The following is a 13,572-nucleotide window of genomic DNA, read 5'->3' on the forward strand; positions in this document are numbered from 1 at the left end:
AAGGATCCATAGATGTGGGGTGCTAGACACCTCTTGTAGGATCTCCCACATGGCACACTCAAAAAGGCTATTGAAGTTGGGAACGGTGATATTGTCAAACATTTTATTTATAAAAGGAAAAAAAATTTTACCTGTAATGACTGGTTCCTGCCAGAGGTGGCGAAAGAGTCCACTTGAATCCACGTGGAGAGCTGATCTGAAATAAATCTCAAGACCGAAATTTATTCAAAGTGACCCCTTCGGGGCCAAATGTGGCGGTTTGTGTTGTAAAACCGCAAATATTTAAGCTTCCGTGTTCAGCTCCAAACGTCAAGGCAGAGAGGGAGGGATTAACTCCTCTGGTGCTGCGAGAGGAACAAAGCGCTGGCTGCGGGTAGCTCGGGACCCTCGGCAGCCTAGGACCGGTGCGGGGGAGGTGCGCTGTTGTTGCTGCTTTAGCCTTTGGCGACCGCGACAAGCGGGCAAGACTGCGGGCCTAGAGCGGCCTAGAGCGGGCGGGCCTAGCGGCAACCACCCAGGACCTGCTGTGGGCGCAATGGACTAAAGAGCGGGTGCTGTCCCCCACGTTGGCGCGCCAAATGTGGCGGTTGGATTAATGAAGACCAATGATAATAGGTATTTGAACAAGTTTAATGACAAAACCAGACTCACGAAACCAAGGTTCCAGCGGAGTACCCGGAGCAGGCAGCATCTGTGCACCCAATTTATCAGTAAACATACGCCCGAGGGCAGCCCACCCCCAAGGGGAGGGCTTATCCCTACAATTCTCTGTGTATTTTCCATCTTTGTGTGCTTTATTTTAACCTCTATTTCATTTATTTTTACTTTTATTTTATATTCTCTGTATCTTTGTCCTGGAATAACTCTGTAGACCAGGCTGTCTTTGAACTCTCAGAGATCCGCCTGTCTCTGCCTCCCAGGCATTCGGGATTAAAGGTGTGTGGTACCACACCTTGAAGTCACAGAGGTCAATCTCCCTCTGCCTCCCAAATGTTGGGATTAAAGGTGTGTACTACCACACCCAACTAGTCTCTTTGTTCCTTTTTTTTTAACTTTTAAGAACTTTTAACTTTTAGCTTGCATATATTCTTAACACACTGTAAATTATTTAAAGTTTTTTTTTGTTTTTGAATGTCTTTTTACTGTATCTCTCTCTCTTTTTCTGACCACGTGAGTCTTTAAATTACTGAGCAATATGGGTAGGATTAAAGCCGTGGCTTTGCCAGCTAGATCCAGTCCATCCCTAAGCTTTCCAGCCTCATGGCAGATATACAGGCTGTAGCCAAGTTTACTGCCACAACTCTATGGCATTTCAAGGTCCCTGTCAGCAAGGGAGCTACAACAGACAACACTCAAGTTCTCTCTGTAGCCGGCCCTCCTGCCTCAAACAGTCAGAGTTTGCCCTGGCAGGATGGCCCAGAAAGCCAGCATTTTTAAAGGCGCAGCTTTTTCCCTGCTATGGCTGAAAACCGAAAAGCATGCGTTCAGCTTTTTGTCAACACCGTTTAAGTGTTTCGTGGCAGGACCTCTTAATGAGCTGCAGGGTTTTGCAGCTGAAGCTGAGTCAGGAAGCCTCTCTTAGATGAGAGCGCTTGCTTGCCTCTAGCAAGCAGAATAGACCCGAGAGAGTGTTGCTACCAAGAAACCATGCACAAAGCTGTCATTTTGCTCTAGAATCACTTCCCAAGCTGTTTCAGGCTTTATGTGGAAGCAGTTGTCCACGTGGGTGCCACCTGGCTATGGAGCATTAAGATGGGGTTTGTGAGCAGAGTGCTACAACTTGCTTAATGGCAACATAGACCACTGTGCCTGAAAATGGGGCAATGGGTCTGGCCTCTGCCATGTTTGACTGACTGGACAGAACCAACAGGCAATACTGCTTAGCATAAAAAAGATGCTCCTAGTCAGAAAATAATTACAAATATGCAAGTAAAACAGATACACACAGAAATAAACCTCTAAAGGGGTAAGAGTGTGTTTCATAAAAATGTATGTAGGTTTGAGAGAGAGAAGAAAAAAAGTATAGAGTTACAAATGAAAAGAAATAGTTTTAAAAATAAAACAAAGTCTTTAAGAGACAGAGTACAGATAATCATAGATTAAAGGAGTAGAGAAAAATAAGCCATGTAAAGATGGAAAATACAGAGAGTATAGATTATGTATATTATTCTGTTTTCTTTAAATTTTCGACTGTGAATGAGTAAAGGTGTCTTGACTTCAAAATTTCAGTCTAGAATATGTTGCTTTGAAAAAGAGGTTCTGCTTCTGTTTCCACAGAGGATGAGAACCTGTGGATTTCTTCCAGGCTAATGTGGTTAGATGGATCAAGCACCCCAAAAGATTTATGTAAACACCTAAAATTAATTCTCCCAACAAAAATCAGGAAGCAATTTGGAGAGAACTACATTCAAATTTCCTAATTTATTATTTATAATATTTTTTTACATTTAAAGGGAGATACACTATAGAGATGAATACTTTGCCTTGGTATGGATCTTGGTTTATTGATACAAATTTAAGGTCAATTTTGTTGTATATATATTTATGCTCTTGATTAAGGTATTGTGTTTATACAGCTCATTTTAAAATATAATGTGTAATAAACACAAATTGAAAGATAGTCATCTATAATAGTCAAGCTTGTAGTCATGTTTGTTAGTTTTTTAGATGTACAGAGATATATTTCAGATGACCAGATATTCTTCAAACTTTTCAAAGACTAATAGAATATGGCATTTAAAATGTTTTAAGAACTTAAGACTTTCCATGACAATGAGACACATCTGCTCCTGGCAACATTAATCTACTTCAAAATGATAATGGGCATCAAAAAAGGCTCCTTCTAGAGTTTGTTAGCCATTTGGACAAGAAACTGCCTTTGCCTATACTGCTTGATGTTATGCTGTATGAAATGAACATGAGGATTCACAGAAAAATGACTGATGAACTTGCCTAAAGAAGGTAAGATAGTTGTTCAGGGTTCATGCTTCATGAAAGAGTCTGTCGGACATTCTGCAGGAGACAGAAGGAAGAAACTGATGGACTTTGCCATTACAAGGCAGAACAGATCTTCAAATTTCCTGCTTCATGGAAAAGTCTGCCAGATAGTCTTGCCTGTAGTTTAAAAATGGATGCCACAATATTATAGGAGAACTCTGGGTGACTGTCTCAAAATGTCTCTGTCAATTCTAGAGTTCTGGAAGTTGTTTACAAAGCACTTCCTGTTAACTGGTAATATTATATCCTTCTGCAGTCTTTGATGGAACTGAAGAATAGGTAGTTACAATGATAACTTTCCTTAGTTATGATAAAAAATAAACTATATAAATATTGTTACTATAATCTTGCTTGATACCTGTTTTTATATGTAATTTTACTATGCTAAAATTAAAACCTTCCTCTTTATTTAGACAGAAAAGGAAAAGTGATTTGGGATTCCTGTCAGAATGCTGTGAATACTTTTGGTTAATGAATGAAGAAGTCACTTTGTCCTGTGATAGGTCAGAATAGAGCTAGGCAGGAAAACTTAACTGAATGCTGGGAGAAAGAAGGCAGAGTCAGAGAGATGCCATGTAATTGCTGGAAAAGACAGATGCTAGAACCTTGCCAGTAGGTCATGACCTTGTGGTGATGCACAGATTCATAGAAATGGGTTAATTCAAGATGTCAGAAATTATCAATAAGAAACCTAAGCTAATAGGCCAAGCAGTGCTGTGGTTATGGATTCTGTGTAATGATTTTGGGTCTGGGTGCTCAGGAAACGAATGATCAGCCTCCACTAACAACTGAGTAAGTCAAAGATACTCCCGAACAGACACTATGACCAGCAGTAGTAGATCAACACAAAACAAACACTGTTGGATTTTGTGATTGTGGTATCATTGGGGGCTGTTGTTTTTGTTGTAGCATTTTTGTCTATTGGTTTCAATTTGGGTATAGATTTAAGAAAGAAAGGTTATGAACTTGGATGTGTAGGAAGATAGGTAACAATCTAGAAGATATTGGATTGGAAAACATCAAAATATATTGTACGTGTAAAATTTTTAAAGCAAAACTGGAGGAAAACTCTCTTCAGATATTTGAAGTATACATGGTTTGCACCAATTATACCCAGTTCTAGAAACAGGTCCCTGGTACCTAAAGGTAAAATTTCAATTTCATCTTATTTTACACTCAGAATCTTTATCCTCAAATTGTTTGCATCATATTTAACATTTCAAGTTTTAAAAAATGTATACAAAGTAGTTTCAGTGCTCATTTAAATCTGCAGCATCACTGTGAGATCCAGGAATTTAGGCATCCTGATTCTAGGTATACTAGATCACCTGTGATTATAGTGTCCACGTTTCTTCCTTTTTGTTTTGTTAAGTATTGAGTCAGCTTTGGAGTTAGTGAATTCAAGGCAAATTCTCTACCATCCAACCACACATGCTGTCCTTCTAGTCTCATTGTTAGTAGCTGTACACAAATTCTCTAAGGTTGACTTCAGGATACAGTCGATTAGGCTTTTATTGATTTCTTTATCTGTCTTATGAATGTTAGGGACAGACTGACATGTATTTCAACAGTATTTGAAGACATACAAATCCTCCACTGTCATAATGACATTGATGTTTCATCACAGAATCTTTCTCTTTAAGGCTCCAAGTTCATGCGACTTAAATATAATATGATAACAATCAATGCTATGCTATTTCAATGTTATGATACTTAGAGACTAGGGAATCTGGTTGAATTTTAAATTGTCTTTCCAACCTCATATTGATGAATTAAAAATGGTCAGTGTATAATTGCAAAAGGATATCTCCTCTCCTATTGTCAAGTATAAGTAAGTACCTGGATGATTCCAGACATCAAGTAAATATTCTGATGCTTTCCTTCATATTGATGCTTGTTATGCTCTAATGATACCCTCTCTTCACTGGAAGAATTTATGATTTTATTGAATGTTTTGTAGAAATATGGTTTAAAGAAACAAAAATGATCCACTGATTCCTTTAAAATTTTGTGAAACTATTTTCTCTATCTCTAATTTTTTAAAAACAGTATTTTTGCTTTTTAATTTTCTAAATATATTTTCTCTCTCTAATATTTGACCAAACTATATTTGCTTCGTATATCATACTTTTTGTAAACAAAACTGAATCTAAAATATTTCAGGTTTTCCCCCATAACAAGGTCTTTATTTTATCACTCTAAGTATCTTATACTAGTACTAAATTCAGTTTATCAAAGAATGGTTCTTAAAATGAAGTGCTTTAGGATAGGAATGACACATCATGATTATTTAAATATGTTTTTTTAAAGTGTGTTTCAGTTTTGGTTAGGAATATGAGTTTCATTTTATGAATTTAGTTCCGTGTTGAACTCTGTAGGTGACCATTTTTTATTTCTGCTTCCAGCCTTGGTTTTTAGCGTATGTGATTATATGAAAGAAACAGACAGGTTGATCAAAAGAATATGATAAGCTTAGCTATGAAAATATTCTGATTTTGAAATATTCTCTTATTTTTAACTTTAATTCACAACAAATTTAATTTAATTGAAATTCAGCTATGTTCTCATTATTATGTTTCATTATTGTTATGAATTTTAGCAAGACATTCCTGAGAATATTCTGCAAAACGGTACAGATGACTTCCAAACAATGGGTTCCAAACAATATGAAAATACAGAAGCACAAGAAGGTAATGTACACACTTCTCTTATAAGATCATTTATCAGGAGCTTAAAACATGGAGACAGATATTTTAGCCAAATAGAATAACATAGTACGTTTCCATATGGTTTTCCAAGTAGAATTTTAGTAAATTCTACATCCCCATATTTCCACTATGGCCTCTCTCTTCCACTGCCCTTCCCATTTGATTGTAGTAATAAGTGTAGTGGGGCTGCGTCCCCAGCACCCCGGCCACCTGCTAGCTTATGCCCGAAATAACAACACACAAACTCTATTCATATAAGCACTGCTTGGCCCATTTCTATCTAGCCTCTTCTAGGCTAATTCTCACACCTGGACTAGCCCATTTTTAATAATGTGTGTAAGCACCCCAAGGTGCGCTTACCGGGAAGATTCTAGCCTACGTCCATCCTGGGTTGGAGCTGCCTGGGAGAGCGGAGCCTGGCGTCTCTGCTCCAGAGAGCAGAGCTGTCAAGTCTGAGCTCACTTCCTCTTCCTCCTAGCATCCTATTCTGTTTACTCCTCCCACCTATGTTTTAACCTATCAGGGCAAGGAGTTTCTTTATTGATTAACCAATGAAATCAACAGATTGATATATGATACTCCCACATCATTTGATCCTCATTCTGGTTTTCTATTCCTATATATTCTATTTCCTATTATTTGAGTGATCCTCTCCAGAATTCCTTTACTTGATGCAGAATCATAGTTGTAGTATAGTTTTTAGCATATATGTTGAAGGCTTAAATTCTAACACCCACATAAAAGGGAATACATGCAATATTTAACATTGGAATCTGATCCCTACACTCACGATAATTTTTTCTAACTTTGTACATCTATATGTAAATTCCATACTTTACTTTTTTGATAGAAGTAAAATAATATAAATGCACAAAATTTTCTTTATATACTCATAAGTCAAAGGACCTCTAGGCTGTTTCCTAAATCTGACTATTGTAACTAGACCAATAATGCACATGTTTGAGCAGGTATTTATGTAGTAGGATATAGAGTCCTTTGGGAATATGCTAGAGAGATGTACATGTAGACGTTGAGAGGGTCAATATCCAGCTTCTAAAGAAAATACCCCAGTGATTTCCATAAAAAATGTACAGGTTTGCATTCTCACAACAATGATTAAGTGTTCCACTTTTGCCATTTTCTCACAAGCATGAATTGACATTTCTTAATTGATCTTAGCCTTTCAGACAGGAGTAAAATGAAATCTCTAATAGTTTGGTTTGCATTCTCCTGATGAATAACGATATTGATCATTTATTTAATAGTTCCTCAGTTATTTTTGTTTCATCTTTTAAAAATTCTCATTGTATTCATGCACACCACGTCTATTGAGTTGTTTATGTTCTGAGAGTCCAGCTTTGTCTTCTTTATATATTTTAGATATGGTGTGTTAGATATTTGAATGTTAACAATCTTTTCACATTCTCTAACCTGATGCTTTTCCCAACTGATAATTTCCTTTACCATAAAGAATGTTTGTTTCATGTGATTCCACTTATTAAATGTGGGTCTTAGAGCTGTGCTACAGGCCTTTTTGAAAGTCTTTTCCTGTGCCAGTGAGTTCAAGCTTGTTCCACACTTTCTTTTCTGTCATATTTAGGGTTTGTGGTCTTATTTGAAATCTTTGATCCATTTGGAATTGAGTTTTGTCAGGGTAAGAAATATTGGTCTATGCACATTCTTCTTCATCTAGCCATATAATATGGTCACCATCATGAATTACAGATATTTTTTATCCAGTATGTATTTCTGTATTCTGTATCAAAACATAGGTGTCCATTGGTATCTACATTTATGTTTGAACATCAGTTTGATTTCATAGATTAACAAGCCTATTTTGATGTGAAACCACACTATTTTTATTACTCTAGCTCTGTAATAAAACATGCAATCTGGGACAGTGATTTCTGAAGCCTCATGTAGTACTAAGGATCATTTTAACTCTTCACAGCTCTTTTTGTTTGTTTAATTGCCTGATTTTGTATTTATATATGAAGCTGAAAGATTTTTTTGTTGTGGCTGGTATTTTTTCTAATTTCTTTGTCAAATTATGTTGGAATTTTGAAGGGGTTTACATTGACTATATAAATAGCCATGAATATATAGGTGTACATTTTTGTATATTTTCATTACCTGCTGTCCTAAACAGTAAATAATAGGTGTTCCTTTTGAAAAAAAGAAATGAGAACTCATTGTCATTCCCAGCCTGCATAAAGGTAGCTTTGCAGTTGTCATTGTACTTGAGATTGACTATACATTCTTTTTGTTATAGTTTGGGCCAAAAAATGTCTGCATCCAGAGGTAAATGCCTTATAATATTTATACTGAAAAATTACATGCAGATTGAAGTCTAAAACATTAAATGAATATCTCATTTCAAAATTCATTCAGCTGAGGGATTATAGTCATCAAATCTCCAAACCTGAGACTGAACCACAGCAATCTCAACCAGGTAAGTTTTGTAAGTCACACTCTCCTGATCATTGTATTTTAGTATATTTCCAATGCATATAGTCATCCTGATAACAATTAGATCTTGATGTTAATGATGGTAGGGTTTCTCATAAGCAATGCCATTACACTAGTGGCATTCATGCCTCAAACTGTTCACAATGCCATATAAAATATTTATAAATGTAAACTCAGCTTTAATATTAAATACTCATGTTTAAATGCCTTCACCTTCCCGGTGTACAATCTCTCTCTTTATTAGTGACTTATACAAGTCAACCATAAGAATTATGATACTTCTCCAGTATTTGAACATGATTTCTTGATATCTACTTCTCAGAATGCAAACCTATATTCAAAGTTTCCAAAACGGACACATATTTGAGCTAAGTGATTCAATTCAAACTACAATATACCACATCTTCAGAAAAGAAAATCAGTTTTTTTCTTGTTCTAGAACTCAGAGTGCCCTCCTTACCTTCATCTATAGTGCACTGCAATTTTTACAAGGAATAGGAAACATATTTATAAATCATATCTCAAATCTATGTAATTTAACACAACATACATTATCATATGATCCCTGAAAGTATGGTTCAGCAGTTAAGAGCACTGTCTGGTCTTCCAAAGGTCCTGAGTTCAAATCTCAGCAATCACATGGAGGCTAACAACCATTTGTAATGAAATCTTAGGTCTTTTTGAGGAAGAGATTTGGTCAGTCATCCTCGTCAACTTAGACCATAAAACCCCAAATAGACAAGTTCAACAGAACTACCCATGCGTGCTTCATCATTGCCAAGGCATTAAAAAAACACTATCATATGGTGGAGCAGCCATTGAGAATCCTATTCCTTGTATTCATATCCTGTCTTTTAAGAAGAAGCCTTCTTCAGAAGGCTTCAGTTTCATGTGGTTCCACTTATTAAGTGTGGGTCTTTGCTACAGGTGGGCTCTTCAGAAAGTCTTTTCCTGTATCAGTGACTTCAACCCTATTCTACACTTTCCCTTCTGGCATATTCAGGGTACCTGGTCTTATTTTGAGACCTTTGATTCATTTGCAGTTGAGTAAGAGATAAAGGTCTATGTGCATTCTTCTTCATGCAGCCATCATATTTGGTCAGCACCCTGTGTGAGAGCTGTGTTTAATCCAGTGTATATTTCTAGGGATTTTTAAATCAAATATCAAGTTTCCATTGGTGTGCGGACTTATGTTTGTATTCAGTTTGATTTTACTAACCATCATGGCTATTATAATGCTAACATCATGATGTTTTTATTCTTTTACCACCAAACAAATATGAAATCTCAGACTGTGGTTTCCCCAACTTTTTTAGTATTGAGGATTGTTATACCATTACACAATGTTTAATATTGTTTTTGTTTTGTTTTGTTGTATTTATATATAAAACTGAAAGTCTTTTTGATGCTGTTGTAGTTGTTTTTCCAATTTCTCTTACAAATTATGTTGGAATCTCGATGTGGGTTACATTGAATCTGTAGATTGATTTTGGTAGGTCTTAGTAAATTTCTGTCAACTGCTGTCATGAATAGTAAAATAATAGGTGTTATTTTAAAAGAAAGGAATGAGAACTCGTTGCCATTCAAATCCTACATAAAGAGAGTTTTAGAGTTCCCATTAAATATGAGATTGATTAGATATATTTTCCCTTTCAGTGTGGGCCTACAAATGTCTGCACCCAGAGGTAAATTTCATTCAATATTTATATTGAATAATTACATGTTGATTGAAGTCCAAAATATTGATTAAATATATCATTTCAAAATTCTTTTAGCTGCAAGATTCTGTTCAACAAATCTCCATACCCAAGACTGAACCACAGCAATTGCAAGGAGGTAAATTTCATGAGACACATTCTTCTGAGCAATGCATCTTAATACATTTCAAGTGCACACAGTCTTAATGATACCAACTATATCTTGATGATATTGACAGTTGTATTTGACATACGCAATGCTATTTCACTAGTAACATATGTGATACAAAGTGTAACTTTGTGATAGGGGAGGATAGAGCAGAAAAACTAAATGAATACTGGGAGAAAGTAGGCAGACTCAGAGAGATGTCATACAGTCGCCACAGGAGACAGATCCTGGACACTGGCGGGAACCTTTCCAGTAGAGCACAACCATGTGGCAATAACAGATTAATAGAAATTGGTTAATTTAAGATGGAAGGGTTAACTAGAAACATGCACAAGTTAAAAAGCCAAGCAGTGATTTAATTAATATAATTTCTGTATAATTATTTTGGGTCTGAGTGACTGGGAACAAATGAGCAGCCTCCAACAACATGTTGTCAATGTTTACTAATCAGGTTCAATCACCTTAACTTTTCGAGGATGCATTCCCTTTGTTTTAGTGACTTACAGAAGTCAACTATGAGACTAATAAACCTTCCCCAGTGTTTGAACATGATTTCTGGATATATGGTTCTCAGAATTCACTGAAAATAAACTACCTGGCCTGGAAAAGCATAATATATAACACAGCTGTAGTGCATTGCAACTGATTGACAGGCAATATTACTGGTATTTTTTAAATCATATCTATAATCTATTCCAATAAATTAAGGTACACTATCATATGACAAGCAGTTATTGAAAAATCCCATAACTTATATGCATATCTTGTTTGTTTTTCCATTTTTTTTTCAATTCTCTGTACTCTGTTGTCTGAACTCAATCTATCTGCATCAGAACAGGCATTATATCAGTAAAGAAACCATGTCTGGAGTGTCCTACTTGCAAAAGCTAAAGTCAAAACCTGTCAGGATCACACTAAGAAACTAAAGGGAAATAAAAAACAGAATCAAATGAGATCTTTTGATCTAAGGATAATCTTAAATAGAATTCCGACATGTCAAGGAGAAAAATGATACACCTGTAATAAAATGGGTTTCAGCTGAAGTGACAAGGAAGGGTTTAAGCATTATCTTGAATTAAGTTAGCTCATTTTTCTTGGAAAAATAAGGTATATAGAACAGAATGACTCCATATGCTAAAATGTGTCATAAAAGAGCAAGTTTTCAGTGTAGACTATAAGTATGTAATCCTGTTCACAGAAAAATGTTTGGTAAACTGTGTATAATTTTGATGACGTGATCATTGAGATATTTAAAGTTATTCTTACAAGGCAGAAAAGTGTACAGAGTGGACGTGCTATTTTCCCACATATTCTTCATAGTGGATGTAAGCATATATGTCATTTATGAGTTCTCTAAAAAATCGTATAAAGCAAGTATGACTCAAAACTTGCCAATATATAGTACCTATAAAATGTTAATGTTTCTACAATTACAAGATTTCCTGATGATATAAATATAATAATAATCTACATTTTTAATTGGAATAACATAAAAAATTAAACTGCTAGCTTTAAATAAATCCCTTTTTAAAACTATTCATTTTTATTGAGTATTATTTTGCCTAATTGTTTCATATTTTTATGTAAAAGATACAAATTTCTCAGAAGAAATAGATGAAGAAATACAGGAATATAAGATGGAAAAAGAAGAAAGTCTTGATAGGATTGAAGAAAATCCAGAATTTGTATGTAAAATTTCAATTTCTCATTTCCTATTATTGACTTTAATAATATTGCCATAGGCCTACATGCTACATTTTAAACCAACTTATACAGTCAACATATTAATAATTTAATATTAAAATGACAGTATTTAATCTCTTATTAATTACAGAATATTCTTAGAATCCCATGACATATTTTTCCTTGGTGTGTAGTAAGCAAATGTCTGATAAGTGTAATTGCTTCCTTTTTAATGTACTTAAACACATGGGTTTCTTCAATTTCTTTCATCAAGGATTTAAAGTTCTTGTCATACAAGCCTTCCACTAGTTTGTTTAGAGTTACTCCAAGATATTTTATGCTATTTGAGGCTATTGTGAAGGGTATTGCTTCTCTAATTTCTTCCCCAGCCCTTTTATCATCTGTGTACAGGAGGACTTCTGATTTTTTTTTAACTTAATCTTGTATCCTGCTACATTACTGAAAGAGTTTATGAGTTGTAGAAGTTCCTTGGTAGAGTTTTGGGGATTGCTTTTGGACACTATCGTATCATCAGCAAACAGTGAGAGTTTGACTTCTTTTCTGATTTGTATTCCCTTGATCACCTTTTGTTGTCTTATTGCTTTAGCTAAAACCTCAAGAACTCTATTGAAGAGATATGGAGAGAGTGGACAACCTTGTCTTGTTCCTGATTTCAGTGGAATCGCTGAGAGTATCTCTCAATTTGGTTTGATGTTGGCTGTTGGCTTGCTGTATATTACCTTTATTATGTTTAGGTATGTTCCTTGTATCACTGCTCTCTCCAAGACCTTTATCATGAAGGGATGTTGTATTTTGTTGAAAGCTTTTTCAGCATCTAATGAGATGACCATGTGGTTTTTATTTTTCAGTTTGTTTATATGGTGGATTATGTTGACAGATTTTTGTATGTTAAACCATCCCTGCATCTCTAAGATGAATCCGACTTGATCGTGGTGGATGATGGTTCTGATTTTTTCTTGTATTCGATTTGCCAGTGTTTTATTGAGTATTTTTGCATCAATGTTCATGAGTGAAATTGGTCTGTAATTCTCTTTCTTAGTAATGTCTTTCTGTGGTTTGGGTATCAGGGTAATTGTAGCCTCATTAAAAGAGTTTGGCATTGTTCCTTTTGTTACTACTGTGTGAAATAATTTGAGGAGTGTTGATTTTAGCTCTTCTTTGAAAGTCTTTTAGAATTCTGAGCTGAAACCATCTGGTCCAGGGCTTCTTTTGGTTGGGAGACTTTTGATGATTGTCTCTATTTCTTCATCAGTTATAGGTCTGTTTAATTTGCTTATCTGGTATTGATTTAATTTTGGCAAGTGATATTTATCCAGAAAGTTGTCCATTTCCTTTATGTTTTCCAATTTTGTGGACTAAAAGTTTTCAAAATGACCTGATGATTCTCTGTATTTCCTTTGTGTCTGTTGTTATGTCTCCCCTTTCATTTCTGATTTTGTTAATTTTGATATTCTCTCTCTTCCTTTAGGTTAGTTTGGATAAAGGTTTATCTGTTTTGTTGATTTTCTCGAAGAACCAATTCTTTGTCTCATTGATTCTTTGTACTGTTTTCTTTGTTTCTATTTTGTTGATTTCAGCTCTCAATTTGATTATTTCCTGCCCTCTAGTTCTCTTAGGTGAATTTGCTTCTTTTTGTTCTAAAGCTTTTAAATGTTCTCTTAATTCACTAGTGTGGGATTTTTCCAGTTTTTTTTTTATGTAGGCATTTAGTGCTATGAACATTTCTCTTAACACTGCTTTGTGTCCCATAAATTGGAGCATGTTATGCTGTCATTTTTATTGAATTTTAGGAAGTCTTTAATTTCCCCCTTTATTTCTTCCTTGACCC

General features: G+C 35.2%; 1 long non-coding RNA gene across 1 annotated transcript; it reads left to right on the forward strand.

Annotated features, from left to right (window-relative positions):
• The first annotated feature begins 7,975 nt into the window (after positions 1 to 7,975).
• On the forward strand, positions 7,976 to 10,013 carry LOC126488083 (uncharacterized). The gene is made up of 4 exons (XR_007588579.1): positions 7,976 to 8,006; positions 8,097 to 8,157; positions 9,831 to 9,859; positions 9,950 to 10,013. It is a non-coding gene; the product is annotated as an uncharacterized lncRNA (long non-coding RNA).
• The last annotated feature ends 3,559 nt before the right edge of the window (positions 10,014 to 13,572 follow it).

The sequence above is a fragment of the Alexandromys fortis genome, unplaced genomic scaffold (genome assembly GCF_014885135.2).
Source record: "Alexandromys fortis isolate MF-2015 unplaced genomic scaffold, M_Fortis_MF-2015_v1.1 scaffold_161, whole genome shotgun sequence".
Classification (NCBI taxonomy): Eukaryota; Metazoa; Chordata; class Mammalia; order Rodentia; family Cricetidae; genus Alexandromys; species Alexandromys fortis.